Source organism: Myodes glareolus, chromosome 18 (assembly GCF_982192425.1).
Source record: "Myodes glareolus chromosome 18, mMyoGla1.1, whole genome shotgun sequence".
Classification (NCBI taxonomy): Eukaryota; Metazoa; Chordata; class Mammalia; order Rodentia; family Cricetidae; genus Myodes; species Myodes glareolus.
The window spans coordinates 40,328-58,104 of record NC_142043.1 but is presented as its reverse complement, the minus strand read 5'-3'; positions in this window follow the sequence as shown (position 1 = coordinate 58,104).

The window sequence follows — 17,777 nt, the reverse complement described above, 5'->3', positions numbered from 1 at the left end:
CAGTGTGTTCCAACACTTCAATTCACTGAGCGAAGTGAATGGAGTGTTGCTTCACTTTCTAAATGGTGTCCTTTCAAAGAAAATCACTTTCCTTTGAAAGTGCCTTAAGTTACTTGCAAGCATAAGGAAGAAACTCACATGCGATTCTCTGAAAGAGAAGCAGTCTGTTCCAACACTTCAATTCACTGTGCGAAGTGAATGGAGTGTTGCTTCACTTTCTTAATGCTGTCCTTTCAGAGAAAATCACTTTCCTTTGAAAGTGCCTTAAGCTTATTACAAGCATTCAACAGAACCTCACATGCAATTCTCTGAAAGAGAAGCAGTCTGTTCCAACACTTCAATTCACTGCACAAAGGGAATGGAGTGTTGCTTCACTTTCTAAATGCTGTCCTTTCAGAGAAAATCACTTTCCTTTGAAAGTGCATTAAGCTACTTACAAGCATTCACCAGAAATTCACATGCGTTTCTTTGAAAGAGAAGCAGTCTGTTCCAAAACTTCAATTCACTGTGCGAAGTGAATGGAGTGTTGCTTCACTTTCTAAATGCTGTCCTTTCAGAGAAAATCACTTTCCTTTGAAAGTGCCTTAAGCTACTTACAAGCATTCACCAGGAACTCACATGCATTTCTTTGAAAGAGAAGCAGTCTGTTCCAACACTTCAATTCACTGTGCGAAGTGAATGGAGTGTTGCTTCACTTTCTAAATGCTGTCCTTTCAGAGAAAATCACTTTCCTTTGAAAGTGCCTTAAGCTACTTGCAAGCATTCAACAGAAACTCACATGCATTTCTCTGAAAGAGAAGCAGTCTGTTCCAACACTTCAATTCACTGTGCGAAGTGAATGGAGTGTTACTTCACTTTCTAAATGCTGTCCTTTCAGAGAAAATCACTTTCCTTTGAAAGTGCCTTAAGCTACTTTCAAGCATTCACAAGAAACACACATGTGTTTCTCTGAAAGAGAAGCAGTCTGTTCCAACACTTCAATTCACTATGCGAAGTGAATGGAGTGTTGCTTCACTTTCTAAATGCTGTCCTTTCAAAGAAAATCACTTTCCTTTGAAAGTGTTTTAAGCTATTGCAAGCATTAGGAATAAACTCACATGCGTTTCTCTGAAATAGAAGCAGTCTGTTCCAACACTTCAATTCACTGTGCGAAGTGAATGGAGTGTTGCTTCACTTTCTTAATGCTGTCCTTTCAGAGAAAATCACTTTCCTTTGAAAGTGCCTTAAGTTACTTGCAAGCATTAGGAAGAAACTCACATGCGTTTCTCTGAAAGAGAAGCAGTCAGTTCCAACACTTCAATTCGCTGTGCGAAGTGAATGGAGTGTTGCTTCACTTTCTAAAGGCTGCCCTTTCAGAGAAAATCACTTTCCTTTGAAAGTGCCTTAAGCTACTTACTAGCATTCACCAGAGACTCAAATGCGTTACTCTGAAAGAGAAGCAGTCTGTTCCAACACTTCAATTCACTGTGCGAAGTGAATGGAATGTTACTTCGCTTTCTAAATGCTGTACTTTCAGAGAAAATCACTTTCCTTTGAAAGTGCCTTAAGCTACTTTCAAGCATTCACAAGAAACACACATGCGTTTCTCTGAAATAGAAGCAGTCTGTTCCAACACATCAATTCACTGTGCGAAGTGAATGGAGTGTTGATTTACTTCTAAATGCTGTCCTTTCAGAGAAAATTACTTTCTTTGAAACTGCCTTGAGCTACTTACAAGCATTCAACAGAAATTCACATGCATTTCTCTGAAAGAGAAGCAGTCGGTTCCAACACTTCAATTCACTGTGCGAAGTGAATGGAGTGTTGCTTCACTTTCTAAATGCTGTCCTTTCAGAGAAAATCACTTTCCTTTGAAAGTGCCTTAAGCTACTTACAAGCATTCACCAGAAACTCACATGCGTTTCTTTGAAAGAGAAGCAGTCTGTTCCAACACTTCAATTCACTGTGCGAAGTGAATGGAGTGTTGCTTCACTTTCTAAATGCTGTCCTTTCAAAGAAAATCACTTTCCTTTGAAAGTGCCTTACGTTACTTGCAAGCATTAGGAAGAAACTCACATGCGTTTCTCTGAAAGAGAAGCAGTCTGTTCCAACACTTCAATTCACTGTGCGAAGTGAATGGAGTGTTGCTTCACTTTCTAAATGCTGTCCTTTCAGAGAAAATCACTTTCCTTTGAAAGTGCCTTAAGCTACTTTCAAGCATTCACCAGAAACACACATGCGTTTCTCTGAAATAGAAGCAGTCTGTTCCAACACTTCAATTCACTGTGCGAAGTGAATGGAGTGTTGCTTCACTTTCTAAACGCTGTCTTTTCCGAGATAATCACTTTCCTTTGAAAGTGCCTTAAGCTACTCACAAGCATTCACCAGAAACTCACATGCGTTTCTTTGAAAGAGAAGCAGTCTGTTCCAACACTTCAATTCACTGTGCGAAGTGATGGAGTGTTGCTTCACTTTCTAAATGCTGTCTTTTCAAAGAAAATCACTTTCCTTTGAAAGTGCCTTAAGTTACTTGCAAGCATTAGGAAGAAACTCACATGCGTTTCTCTGAAAGAGAAGCAGTCTGTTCCAACACTTCAATTCACTGTGCGAAGTGAATGGAGTGTTGGTTCACTTTCTTAATGCTGTCCTTTCAGAGAAAATCACTTTCCTTTGAAAGTGCCTTAAGCTTATTACACGCATTCAACAGAAACTCACATGCATTTCTCTGAAAGAGAAGCAGTCTGTTCCAACACTTCAATTCACTGCACAAAGGGAATGGAGTGTTGCTTCACTTTCTAAATGCTGTCCTTTCAGAGAAAATCACTTTCCTTTGAAAGTGCATTAAGCTACTTACAAGCATTCACCAGAAACTCACATGCGTTTCTTTGAAAGAGAAGCAGTCTGTTCCAAAACTTCAATTCACTGTGCGAAGTGAATGGAGTGTTGCTTCACTTTCTAAATGCTGTCCTTTCAGAGAAAATCACTTTCCTTTGAAAGTGCCTTAAGCTACTTACAGGCATTCACCAGAAACTCACATGCATTTCTTTGAAAGAGAAGCAGTCTGTTCCAACACTTCAATTCACTGTGCGAAGTGAATGGAGTGTTGCTTCACTTTCTAAATGCTGTCCTTTCAGAGAAAATCACTTTCCTTTGAAAGTGCCTTAAGCTACTTACAAGCATTCAACAGAAACTCACATGCATTTCTCTGAAAGAGAAGCAGTCTGTTCCAACATTTCAATTCACTGTGCGAAGTGAATGGAGTGTTACTTCACTTTCGAAATGCTGTCCTTTCAGAGAAAATCACTTTCCTTTGAAAGTGCCTTAAGCTACTTTCAAGCATTCACAAGAAACACACATGTGTTTCTCTGAAAGAGAAGCAGTCTGTTCCAACACTTCAATTCACTGTGCGAAGTGAATGGAGTGTTACTTCACTTTCTAAATGCTGTCCTTTCAAAGAAAATCACTTTCCTTTGAAAGTGTTTTAAGCTATTGCAAGCATTAGGAATAAACTCACATGCGTTTCTCTGAAATAGAAGCAGTCTGTTCCAACACTTCAATTCACTGTGCGAAGTGAATGGAGTGTTGCTTCACTTTCTTAATGCTGTCCTTTCAGAGAAAATCACTTTCCTTTGAAAGTGCCTTAAGCTAATTACAAACATTCAACAGAAATTCACATGCATTTCTCTGAAAGAGAAGCAGTCTGTTCGAGCACTTCAATTCACTGCACGAAGGGAATGGAGTGTTGCTTCACTTTCTAAATGCTGTCCTTTCAGAGAAAATCACTTTCCTTTGAAAGTGCATTAAGCTTATTACAAGCATTCACCAGAAACTCACATGCGTTTCTTTGAAAGAGAAGCAGTCTGTTCCAACACTTCAATTCACTGTGCGAAGGGAAAGGAGTGTTGCTTCACTTTCTAAATGCTGTCCTTTCAGAGAAAATCACTTTCCTTTGAAAGTGCCTTAAGTTACTTGAAAGCATTAGGAAGAAACTCACATGCGTTTCTCTGAAAGAGAAGCAGTCTGTTCCAACACTTCAATTCACTGTGCGAAGTGAATGGAGTGTTGCTTCACTTTCTAAAGGCTGCCCTTTCAGAGAAAATCACTTTCCTTTGAAAGTGCCTTAAGCTACTTACTAGCATTCACCAGAGACTCAAATGCGTTACTCTGAAAGAGAAGCAGTCTGTTCCAACACTTCAATTCACTGTGCCAAGTGAATGGAATGTTACTTCGCTTTCTAAATGCTGTACTTTCAGAGAAAATCACTTTCCTTTGAGAGTGCCTTAAGCTACTTTCAAGCATTCACAAGAAACACACATGCGTTTCTGTGAAATAGAAGCAGTCTGTTCCAACACATCAACTCACTGTGCGAAGTGAAGGGAGTGTTGATTCACTTTCTAAATGCTGTCCTTTCAGAGAAAATTACTTTCCTTTGAAACTGCCTTGAGCTACTTACAAGCATTCAACAGAAACTCACATGCATTTCTCTGAAAGAGAAGCAGTCGGTTCCAAGACTTCAATTCACTGTGCGAAGTGAATGGAGTGTTGCTTCACTTTCTAAATGCTGTCCTTTCAGAGAAAATCACTTTCCTTTGAAAGTGCCTTAAGCTACTTACAAGCATTCACCAGAAACTCACATGCGTTTCTTTGAAAGAGAAGCAGTCTGTTCCAACACTTCAATTCACTGTGCGAAGTGAATGGAGTATTGCTTCACTTTCTAGATGCTGTCCTTTCAAAGAAAATCACTTTCCTTTGAAAGTGCCTTAAGTTACTTGCAAGCATTAGGAGGAAACTCACATGCGTTTCTCTGAAAGAGTAGCAGTCTGTTCCAACACTTCAATTCACTGCACGAAGGGAATGGAGTGTTGCTTCACTTTCTAAATGCTGTCCTTTCAGAGAAAATCACTTTCCTTTGAAAGTGCCTTAAGATACTTACAAGCATTCACCAGAAACTCACATGGGTTTCTTTGAAAGAAAAGCAGTCTGTTCCAACACTTCAATTCACTGTGCGAAGTGAATGGAGTGTTGCTTCACTTTCTAAATGCTGTCCTGTCAGAGAAAATCACTTTCCTTTGAAAGTGCCTTAAGCTACTTACAAGCATTCAACAGAAACTCACATGCATTTTTCTGAAAGAGAAGCAGTCTGTTCCAACACTCCAGTTCACTGTGCGAAGTGAATGGAGTGTTGCTTCACTTTCTTATTGCTGTCCTTTCAGAGAAAATCACTTTCCTTTGAAAGTGACTTAAACTAATTTCAAGCATTCACAGAAAACGCACATGCGTTTTTCTGAAAGAGAAGCAGTCTGTTCCAACACTTCAATTCACTGTGCCAAGTGAATGGAGTGTTTCTTCACTTTCTAAATGCTGTCCTTTCAGAGAAAATCACGTTCCTTTGAAAGTGCCTTAAGCTACTTACAAGCATTCACCAGAAACTCACAAGCGTTTCTCTGAAAGAGAAGCAATCTGTTCCAACACTTCAATTCACTGTGCAAAGTTCATGGAGTGTTGCCTCACTTTTGAAATGCTGTCCTTTCCGAGAAAATCACTTTCCTTTGAAAGTGCCTTAAGCTACTTTCAAGCATTCACAAAAAACTCACATGTGTTTCTCTGAAAGAGAAGCAGTCTGTTCCAACACTTCAATTCTCTGTGCGAAGTGAATGGAGTGTTGCTTCACTTTCTAAATGCTGTGCTTTCAAAGAAAATCACTTTCCTTTGAAAGTGCCTTACGTTACTTGCAAGCATTAGGAAGAAACTCACATGCGTTTCTCTGAAAGAGAAGCAGTCTGTTCCAACACTTCAATTCACTGTGCAAAGTGAATGGAGTGTTGCTTCACTTTCTAAATGCTGTCCTTTCAGAGAAAATCACTTTCCTTTGAAAGTGCCTTAAGCTACTTTCAAGCATTCACCATAAACACACATGCGTTTCTCTGAAATAGAAGCAGTCTGTTCCCACACTTCAATTCACTGTGCGAAGTGAATGGAGTGTTGCTTCACTTTCTAAACGCTGTCTTTTCCGAGATAATCACTTTCCTTTGAAAGTGCCTTAAGCTACTTACAAGCATTCACCAGAAACTCACATGCGTTTCTTTGAAAGAGAAGCAGTCTGTTCCAACACTTCAATTCACTGTGCGAAGTGAATGCAGTGTTGCATCACTTTCTAAATGCTGTCCTTTCAAAGAAAATCACTTTCCTTTGAAAGTGCCTTAAGTTACTTGCAAGCATTAGGAAGAAACTCACATGCGTTTCTCTGAAAGAGAAGCAGTCTGTTCCAACACTTCAATTCACTGTGCGAAGTGAATGGAGTGTTGCTTCACTTTCTTAATGCTGTCCTTTCAGAGAAAATCACTTTCCTTTGAAAGTGCCTTAACCTTATTACAAGCATTCAACAGAAACTCACATGCATTTCTCTGAAAGAGAAGCAGTCTGTTCCAACACTTCAATTCACTGCACAAAGGGAATGGAGTGTTGCTTCACTTTCTAAATGCTGTCCTTTCAGAGAAAATAACTTTCCTTTGAAAGTGCATTAAGCTACTTACAAGCATTCACCAGAAACTCACATACGTTTCTTTGAAAGAGAAGCAGTCTGTTCCAAAACTTCAATTCACTCTGCGAAGTGAATGGAGTGTTGCTTCACTTTCTAAATGCTGTGCTTTCAGAGAAAATCACTTTCCTTTGAAAGTGTCTTAAGTTACTTGCAAGCATTAGGAAGAAACTCTCATGCGTTTCTCTGAAAGAGAAGCAGTCTGTTCCAACACTTCAATTCACTGTGCGAAGTGAATGGAGTGTTGCTTCACTTTCTAAAGGCTGCCCTTTCAGAGAAAATCACTTTCCTTTGAAAGTGCCTTAAGCTACTTACTAGCATTCACCAGAGACTCACATGCGTTACTCTGAAAAGAAGCAGTCTGTTCTAAAACTTCAATTCACTGTGCGAAGTGAATGGAATGTTACTTCACTTTCTAAATGCTGTACTTTCAGAGAAAATCACTTTCCTTTGAAAGTGCCTTAAGCTACTTTCAAGCATTCAAAAGAAACACACATGCGTGTCTCTGAAATAGAAGCAGTCTGTTCCAACACTTCACCTCACTGTGCGAAGTGAATGGAGTGTTGCTTTACTTTCTAAATGCTGTCCTTTCAGAGAAAATTACTTTCCTTTGAAACTGCCTTGAGCTACTTACAAGCATTCAACAGAAACTCACATGCATTTCTCTGAAAGAGAAACAGTCTGTTCCAACACTTCAATTCACTGTGCGAAGTGAATGGAGTGTTGCTTCACTTTCTAAATGCTGTCATTTCAGAGAAAATCACTTTCCTTTGAAAGTGCCTTAAGCTACTTACAAGCATTAGGAAGAAACTCACATGCGTTTCACTGAAAGAGAAGCTTTCTGTTCCAACACTTCAATTCACTGTGCGAAGTGAATGGAGTGTTGCTTCACTTTCTAAATGCTGTCCTTTCAGAGAAAATCACTTTCCTTTGAAAGTGCCTTAAGGTACTTACAAGCATTCAACAGAAACTCACATGCATATCTCTGAAAGAGCAGCAGTCTGTTCAAACACTTCAATTGCACTGTGCGAAGTGAATGGAGTGTTGCTTCACTTTCTAAATGCTGTCTTTTCCGAGAAAATCACTTTCCTTTGAAAGTGCCTTAAGGTACTTACAAGCATTCAACAGAAACTCACATGCATTTCTCTGAAAGGGAAGCAGTCTGTTCCAACACTTCAATTCACTGTGCGAAGTGAATGGAGTGTTGCTTCACTTTCTAAATGCTGTCCTTTCAAAGAAAATCACTTTCCTTTGAAAGTGCCTTAAGTTACTTGCAAGCATTAGGAAGAAACTCACATGCGTTTCTCTGAAAGAGAAGCAGTCTGTTCCAACACTTCAATTTACTGCACGAAGGGAATGGAGTGTTGCTTCACTTTCTAAATTCTGTCCTTTCAGAGAAAATCACTTTCCTTTGAAAGTGTCTTAAACTACTTTCAAGCATTCACAAAAAACTCACATGCGTTTCTCTGAAAGAGAAGCAGTCTCTTCCAACACTTCAATTCACTGTGCGAAGTGAATGGAGTGTTGCTTCACTTTCTAAATGCTGTCCTTTCAGAGAAAATCACTTTCCTTTGAAAGTGCCTTAAGCTACTTACAAGCATTCACCAGAAACTCACATGCGTTTCTTTGAAAGAGAAGCAGTCTGTTCCAACACTTCAATTCAGTGTGCGAAGTGAATGGAGTGTTGCTTCACTTACTAAATGCTGTCCTTTCAGAGAACATCACTTTCCTTTGAAAGTGCCTTAAGGTACTTACAAGAATTCAACAGAAACTCACATGCATATCTCTGAAAGAGAAGCAGTCTGTTCCAACACTTCAATTGCACTGTGCGAAGTGAATGGAGTGTTGCTTCACTTTCTAAATGCTGTCCTTTCAGAGAAAATCACTTTCCTTTGAAAGTGCCTTAAGCTACTTTCAAGCATTCACAAGAAACACACATGCGTTTCTCTGAAATAGAAGCAGTCTGTTCCAACACTTCAATTCACTGTGCGAAGTGAATGGAGTGTTGCTTCACTTTCTAAATGCTGTCCTTTCAAAGAAAATCACTTTCCTTTGAAAGTGCCTTAAGTTACTTGCAAGCATTAGGAAGAAACTCACATGCGTTTCTCTGAAAGAGAAGCAGTCTGTTCCAACACTTCAATTCACTGCACGAAGGGAATAGAGTGTTGCTTCACTTTCTAAATTCTGTCCTTTCAGAGAAAATCACTTTCCTTTGAAAGTGCCTTAAGCTACTTACAAGCATTCACCAGAAACTCACATGCGTTTCTTTGAAAGAGAAGCAGTCTGTTCCAACACTTCAATTCACTGTGCGAAGTGAATGGAGTGTTGCTTCACTTTCTAAATGCTGTCCGTTCAGAGAAAATCACTTTCCTTTGAAAGTGCCTTAAGCAACTTGCAAGCATTCACAAGAAACACTAATGCGTTTCTCTGAAAGAGAGCACTCTCTTCCAACACTTCAATTCACTGCACGAAGGGAATGGAGTGTTGCTTCACTTTCTAAATGCTGTCCTTTCAGAGAAAATCACTTTCCTTTGAAAGTGCATTAAGCTACTTACAAGCATTCACCAGAAACTCACATGCGTTTCTTTGAAAGAGAAGCAGTCTGTTCCAACACTTCAATTCACTCTGCGGAGTGAATGGAGTGTTGCTTCACTTTCTAAATGCTGTTTTTTCAGAGAAAATCACTTTCCTTTGAAAGTTCCTTAAGTTACTTACAAGCATTCAACAGAAACTCACATGCATTTCTCTGAAAGAGAAGCAGTCTGTTCAAACACTTCAATTCACTGCACGAAGGGAATGGAGTGTTGCTTCACTTTCTTAATGCTGTCCTTTCAGAGAAAATCACTTTCCTTTGAAAGTGCCTTAAGCTAATTACAAGCATTCAACAGAAACTCACATGCATTTCTCTGAAAGAGAAGCAGTCTGTTCCAACACTTCAATTCACTGCACGAAGGGAATGGAGTGTTGCTTCACTTTATAAATGCTGTCCTTTCAGAGAAAATCACTTTCCTTTGAAAGTGCCTTAAGGTACTTATAAGCATTCACCAGAAACTCACATGCATTTCTCTGAAAGAGAAGCAGTCTGTTCCAACACTTCAATTCACTGTGCGAAGTGAATGGAGTCTTGCTTCACTTTCTAAATGCTGTCCTTTCAGAGAAAATCACTTTTCTTTGAAAGTGCCTGAAACTAATTTCAAGCATTCACAAAAAACTCACATGCGTTTCTCTGAAAGAGAAGCAGTCTGTTCCAACACTTCAATTCACTGTGCGAAGTGAATGGAGTGTTGCTTCACTTTCTAAATGCTGTCCTTTCAGAGAAAATCACTTTTCTTTGAAAGTGCCTTAAACAACTTGCAAGCATTCACAAGAAACACTAATGCGTTTCTATGAAAGAGAAGCACTCTCTTCCAACACTTCAGTTCACTGCACGAAGGGAATGGAGTGTTGCTTCACTTTCTAAATGCTGTCCTTTCAGAGAAAATCACTTTCCTTTGAAAGTGCCTTAAGCTACTTACAAGCATTCACCAGAAACTCACATGTGTTTTTTTTGAAAGAGAAGCAGTCTGTTCCAACATTTCAATTCACTGTGCGAAGTGAATGGAGTGTTGCTTCACTTTCTAAATGCTGTCCTTTCAGAGAAAATCACTTTCCTTTGAAAGTGCCTTAAGTTACTTGCAAGCATTAGGAAGAAACTCACATGCGTTTCTCTGAAAGAGAAGCAGTCTGTTCCAACACTTCAATTCACTGTGCGAAGTGAATGGAGTGTTGCTTCACTTTCTAAATTCTGTCCTTTCAGAGAAAATCACTTTCCTTTGAAAGTGCCTTAAACTAATTTCAAGCATTCACAGAAAACGCACATGCGTTTCTCTGAAAGAGAAGCAGTCTGTTCCAACACTTCAATTCACTGTGCGAAGTGAAGGGAGTGTTGTTTCACTTTCTAAATGCTGTCCTTTCTAGAAAATCACGTTCCTTTGAAAGTGCCTTAAGCTACTTACAAGCATTCACCAGAAACTCACATGCGTTTCTCTGAAAGAGAAGCAATCTGTTCCAACACTTCAATTCACTGTGCAAGGTTCATGGAGTGTTGCCTCACTTTTGAAATGCTGTCCTTTCCGAGAAAATCACTTTCCTTTGAAAATGCCTTAAGCTATATTCAAGCATTAACAAAAAACTCACATGTGTTTCTCTGAAAGAGAAGCAGTCTGTTCCAACATTTCAATTCTCTGTGCGAAGTGAATGGAGTTTTGCTTCACTTTATAAATGCTGTCCTTTCAAAGAATTCACTTTCCTTTGAAAGTGCCTTAAGTTACTTGCAAGCATTAGGAAGAAACTCACATGCGTTTCTCTGAAAGAGAAGCAGTCTGTTCCAACACTTCAATTCACTGTGCGAAGTGAATGGAGTGTTGCTTCACTTTCTAAATGCTGTCCTTTCAGAGAAAATCACTTTCCTTTGAAAGTGCCTTAAACTACTTTCAAGCATTCACAAAAAACTCACATGCGTTTCTCTGAAAGAGAAGCAGTCTGTTCCAACACTTCAATTCACTGTGCGAAGTGAATGGAGTGTTGCTTCACTTTCTTAATGCTGTCCTTTCAGAGAAAATCACTTTCCTTTGAAAGTGCCTTAAGCTAATTACAAGCATTCACCAGAAACTCACATGCATTTCTCTGAAGGAGAAGCAGTCTGTTCGAACACTTCAATTCACTGCACGAAGGGAATGGAGTGTTGCTTCACTTTCTAAATGCTGTCCTTTCAGAGAAAATCACTTTCCTTTGAAAGTGCCATAAGCTACTTACAAGCATTCACCAGAGACTCACATGCGTTACTTTGAAAGAGAAGCAGTCTGTTTCAACACTTCAATTCACTGTGCGAAGTGAATGGAGTGTTGCTTCACTTTCTAAATGCTGTCCTTTCAGAGAAAATCACTTTCCTTTGAAAGTGCCTTAAGCTACTTTCATGCATTCACAAGAAACACACATGCGTTTCTCTGAAATAGAAGCAGTCTGTTCCAACACTTCAATCCACTGTGCGAAGTGAATGGAGTGTTGCTTCACTTTCTAAATGCTGTCTTTTCCGAGAAAATCACTTTCCTTTGAAAGTGCCTTAAGGTACTTACAAGCATTCAACAGAAACTCACATGCATTTCTCTGAAAGGGAAGCAGTCTGTTCCAACACTTCAATTCACTGTGCGAAGTGAATGGAGTGTTGCTTCACTTTCTAAATGCTGTCCTTTCAGAGAAAATCACTTTCCTTTGAAAGTGCCTTAAACTAATTTCAAGAATTCACAGAAAACGCACATGCGTTTCTCTGAAAGAGAAGCACTCTGTTCCAACACTTCAATTCACTGTGCGAAGTGAATGGAGTGTTGCTTCACTTTCTAAATGCTGTCCTTTCAGAGTAAATCACGTACCTTTGATAGTGCCTTAAGCTACTTACAAGCATTCACCAGAAACTCACATGCGTTTCTCTGAAGAAAATCAATCTGTTCCAACACTTCAATTCACTGTGCAAAGTTCATGGAGTGTTGCCTCACTTTTGAAATGCTGTCCTTTCCGAGAAAATCACTTTCCTTTGAAAGTGCCTTAAGCTACTTTCAAGCATTCACAAAAAACTCACAAGTGTTTCTCTGAAAGAGAAGCAGTCTGTTCCAACACTTCAATTCACTGTGCGAAGTGATTGGAGTGTTGCTTCACTTTCTAAATTCTGTCCTTTCAATGAAAATCACTTTCCTTTGAAAGTGCCTTAAGTTACTTGCAAGCATTAGGAAGAAACTCACATGCGTTTCTGTGAAAGAGAAGCAGTCTGTTCCAACACTTCAATTCACTGTGCGAAGTGAATGGAGTGTTGCTTCACTTTCTAAATCCTGTCCTTTCAGAGAAAATCACTTTCCTTGGAAAGTGCCTTAAACTACTTTCAAGCATTCACAAAAAACTCACATGCGTTTCTCTGAAAAAGAAGCAGTCTGTTCCAACACTTCAATTCACTGTGCGAAGTGAATGGAGTGTTGCTTCACTTTCTTAATGCTGTCCTTTCAGAGAAAATCACTTTCCTTTGAAAGTGCCTTATGCTAATTACAAGCATTCAACAGAAACTCACATGCATTTCTCTGAAAGAGAAGCAGTCTGTTCCAACACTTCAATTCACTGTACGAAAGAAATGGAGTGTTGCTTCACTTTCTAAATGCTGTCCTTTCAGAGAAAATCACTTTCCTTTGAAAGTGCCTTAACCTAATTACAAGCATTCAACAGAAACTCACATGCATTTCTCTGAAAGAGAAGCAGTCTGTTCCAACATTTCAATTCAAAGCACGAAGGGAATGGAGTGTTGCTTCACTTTCTAAATGCTGTCCTTACAGAGAAAATCACTTTCCTTTGAAAGTGCCTTAAGCTACTTACAAGCATTCACCAGAAACTCACATGCGTTTCGTTGAAAGAGAAGCAGTCTGTTCCAACACTTCAATCCACTGCACGAAGGGAATGGAGTGTTGCTTCACTTTCTAAATTCTGTCCTTTCACAGAAAATCACTTTCCTTTGAAAGTGCCTTAAACTACTTTCAAGCATTCACAAAAAACTCACATGCGTTTCTCTGAAAGAGAAGCAGTCTGTTCCAACACTTCAATTCACTGTGCGAAGTGAATGGAGTGTTGCTTCACTTTCTAAATGCTGTCCTTTCAGAGAAAATCACTTTCCTTTGAAAGTGCCTTAAGCTACTTTCAAGCATTCACCAGAAACACACATGCGTTTCTCTGAAATAGAAGCAGTCTGTTCCAACACTTCAATTCACTGTGCGAAGTGAATGGAGTGTTGCTTCACTTTCTAAACGCTGTCTTTTCCGAGATAATCACTTTCCTTTGAAAGTGCCTTAAGCTACTTACAAGCATTCACCAGAAACTCCCATGCGTTTCTTTGAAAGAGAAGCAGTGTGTTCCAACACTTCAATTCACTGAGCGAAGTGAATGGAGTGTTGCTTCACTTTCTAAATGGTGTCCTTTCAAAGAAAATCACTTTCCTTTGAAAGTGCCTTAAGTTACTTGCAAGCATAAGGAAGAAACTCACATGCGATTCTCTGAAAGAGAAGCAGTCTGTTCCAACACTTCAATTCACTGTGCGAAGTGAATGGAGTGTTGCTTCACTTTCTTAATGCTGTCCTTTCAGAGAAAATCACTTTCCTTTGAAAGTGCCTTAAGCTTATTACAAGCATTCAACAGAACCTCACATGCAATTCTCTGAAAGAGAAGCAGTCTGTTCCAACACTTCAATTCACTGCACAAAGGGAATGGAGTGTTGCTTCACTTTCTAAATGCTGTCCTTTCAGAGAAAATCACTTTCCTTTGAAAGTGCATTAAGCTACTTACAAGCATTCACCAGAAATTCACATGCGTTTCTTTGAAAGAGAAGCAGTCTGTTCCAAAACTTCAATTCACTGTGCGAAGTGAATGGAGTGTTGCTTCACTTTCTAAATGCTGTCCTTTCAGAGAAAATCACTTTCCTTTGAAAGTGCCTTAAGCTACTTACAAGCATTCACCAGGAACTCACATGCATTTCTTTGAAAGAGAAGCAGTCTGTTCCAACACTTCAATTCACTGTGCGAAGTGAATGGAGTGTTGCTTCACTTTCTAAATGCTGTCCTTTCAGAGAAAATCACTTTCCTTTGAAAGTGCCTTAAGCTACTTGCAAGCATTCAACAGAAACTCACATGCATTTCTCTGAAAGAGAAGCAGTCTGTTCCAACACTTCAATTCACTGTGCGAAGTGAATGGAGTGTTACTTCACTTTCTAAATGCTGTCCTTTCAGAGAAAATCACTTTCCTTTGAAAGTGCCTTAAGCTACTTTCAAGCATTCACAAGAAACACACATGTGTTTCTCTGAAAGAGAAGCAGTCTGTTCCAACACTTCAATTCACTATGCGAAGTGAATGGAGTGTTGCTTCACTTTCTAAATGCTGTCCTTTCAAAGAAAATCACTTTCCTTTGAAAGTGTTTTAAGCTATTGCAAGCATTAGGAATAAACTCACATGCGTTTCTCTGAAATAGAAGCAGTCTGTTCCAACACTTCAATTCACTGTGCGAAGTGAATGGAGTGTTGCTTCACTTTCTTAATGCTGTCCTTTCAGAGAAAATCACTTTCCTTTGAAAGTGCCTTAAGTTACTTGCAAGCATTAGGAAGAAACTCACATGCGTTTCTCTGAAAGAGAAGCAGTCAGTTCCAACACTTCAATTCGCTGTGCGAAGTGAATGGAGTGTTGCTTCACTTTCTAAAGGCTGCCCTTTCAGAGAAAATCACTTTCCTTTGAAAGTGCCTTAAGCTACTTACTAGCATTCACCAGAGACTCAAATGCGTTACTCTGAAAGAGAAGCAGTCTGTTCCAACACTTCAATTCACTGTGCGAAGTGAATGGAATGTTACTTCGCTTTCTAAATGCTGTACTTTCAGAGAAAATCACTTTCCTTTGAAAGTGCCTTAAGCTACTTTCAAGCATTCACAAGAAACACACATGCGTTTCTCTGAAATAGAAGCAGTCTGTTCCAACACATCAATTCACTGTGCGAAGTGAATGGAGTGTTGATTTACTTCTAAATGCTGTCCTTTCAGAGAAAATTACTTTCTTTGAAACTGCCTTGAGCTACTTACAAGCATTCAACAGAAATTCACATGCATTTCTCTGAAAGAGAAGCAGTCGGTTCCAACACTTCAATTCACTGTGCGAAGTGAATGGAGTGTTGCTTCACTTTCTAAATGCTGTCCTTTCAGAGAAAATCACTTTCCTTTGAAAGTGCCTTAAGCTACTTACAAGCATTCACCAGAAACTCACATGCGTTTCTTTGAAAGAGAAGCAGTCTGTTCCAACACTTCAATTCACTGTGCGAAGTGAATGGAGTGTTGCTTCACTTTCTAAATGCTGTCCTTTCAAAGAAAATCACTTTCCTTTGAAAGTGCCTTACGTTACTTGCAAGCATTAGGAAGAAACTCACATGCGTTTCTCTGAAAGAGAAGCAGTCTGTTCCAACACTTCAATTCACTGTGCGAAGTGAATGGAGTGTTGCTTCACTTTCTAAATGCTGTCCTTTCAGAGAAAATCACTTTCCTTTGAAAGTGCCTTAAGCTACTTTCAAGCATTCACCAGAAACACACATGCGTTTCTCTGAAATAGAAGCAGTCTGTTCCAACACTTCAATTCACTGTGCGAAGTGAATGGAGTGTTGCTTCACTTTCTAAACGCTGTCTTTTCCGAGATAATCACTTTCCTTTGAAAGTGCCTTAAGATACTCACAAGCATTCACCAGAAACTCACATGCGTTTCTTTGAAAGAGAAGCAGTCTGTTCCAACACTTCAATTCACTGTGCGAAGTGATGGAGTGTTGCTTCACTTTCTAAATGCTGTCTTTTCAAAGAAAATCACTTTCCTTTGAAAGTGCCTTAAGTTACTTGCAAGCATTAGGAAGAAACTCACATGCGTTTCTCTGAAAGAGAAGCAGTCTGTTCCAACACTTCAATTCACTGTGCGAAGTGAATGGAGTGTTGCTTCACTTTCTTAATGCTGTCCTTTCAGAGAAAATCACTTTCCTTTGAAAGTGCCTTAAGCTTATTACACGCATTCAACAGAAACTCACATGCATTTCTCTGAAAGAGAAGCAGTCTGTTCCAACACTTCAATTCACTGCACAAAGGGAATGGAGTGTTGCTTCACTTTCTAAATGCTGTCCTTTCAGAGAAAATCACTTTCCTTTGAAAGTGCATTAAGCTACTTACAAGCATTCACCAGAAACTCACATGCGTTTCTTTGAAAGAGAAGCAGTCTGTTCCAAAACTTCAATTCACTGTGCGAAGTGAATGGAGTGTTGCTTCACTTTCTAAATGCTGTCCTTTCAGAGAAAATCACTTTCCTTTGAAAGTGCCTTAAGCTACTTACAGGCATTCACCAGAAACTCACATGCATTTCTTTGAAAGAGAAGCAGTCTGTTCCAACACTTCAATTCACTGTGCGAAGTGAATGGAGTGTTGCTTCACTTTCTAAATGCTGTCCTTTCAGAGAAAATCACTTTCCTTTGAAAGTGCCTTAAGCTACTTACAAGCATTCAACAGAAACTCACATGCATTTCTCTGAAAGAGAAGCAGTCTGTTCCAACATTTCAATTCACTGTGCGAAGTGAATGGAGTGTTACTTCACTTTCGAAATGCTGTCCTTTCAGAGAAAATCACTTTCCTTTGAAAGTGCCTTAAGCTACTTTCAAGCATTCACAAGAAACACACATGTGTTTCTCTGAAAGAGAAGCAGTCTGTTCCAACACTTCAATTCACTGTGCGAAGTGAATGGAGTGTTACTTCACTTTCTAAATGCTGTCCTTTCAAAGAAAATCACTTTCCTTTGAAAGTGTTTTAAGCTATTGCAAGCATTAGGAATAAACTCACATGCGTTTCTCTGAAATAGAAGCAGTCTGTTCCAACACTTCAATTCACTGTGCGAAGTGAATGGAGTGTTGCTTCACTTTCTTAATGCTGTCCTTTCAGAGAAAATCACTTTCCTTTGAAAGTGCCTTAAGCTAATTACAAACATTCAACAGAAATTCGCATGCATTTCTCTGAAAGAGAAGCAGTCTGTTCGAGCACTTCAATTCACTGCACGAAGGGAATGGAGTGTTGCTTCACTTTCTAAATGCTGTCCTTTCAGAGAAAATCACTTTCCTTTGAAAGTGCCTTAAGATACTTACAAGCATTCACCAGAAACTCACATGGGTTTCTTTGAAAGAAAAGCAGTCTGTTCCAACACTTCAATTCACTGTGCGAAGTGAATGGAGTGTTGCTTCACTTTCTAAATGCTGTCCTGTCAGAGAAAATCACTTTCCTTTGAAAGTGCCTTAAGCTACTTACAAGCATTCAACAGAAACTCACATGCATTTTTCTGAAAGAGAAGCAGTCTGTTCCAACACTCCAGTTCACTGTGCGAAGTGAATGGAGTGTTGCTTCACTTTCTTATTGCTGTCCTTTCAGAGAAAATCACTTTCCTTTGAAAGTGACTTAAACTAATTTCAAGCATTCACAGAAAACGCACATGCGTTTTTCTGAAAGAGAAGCAGTCTGTTCCAACACTTCAATTCACTGTGCCAAGTGAATGGAGTGTTGCTTCACTTTCTAAATGCTGTCCTTTCAGAGAAAATCACGTTCCTTTGAAAGTGCCTTAAGCTACTTACAAGCATTCACCAGAAACTCACAAGCGTTTCTCTGAAAGAGAAGCAATCTGTTCCAACACTTCAATTCACTGT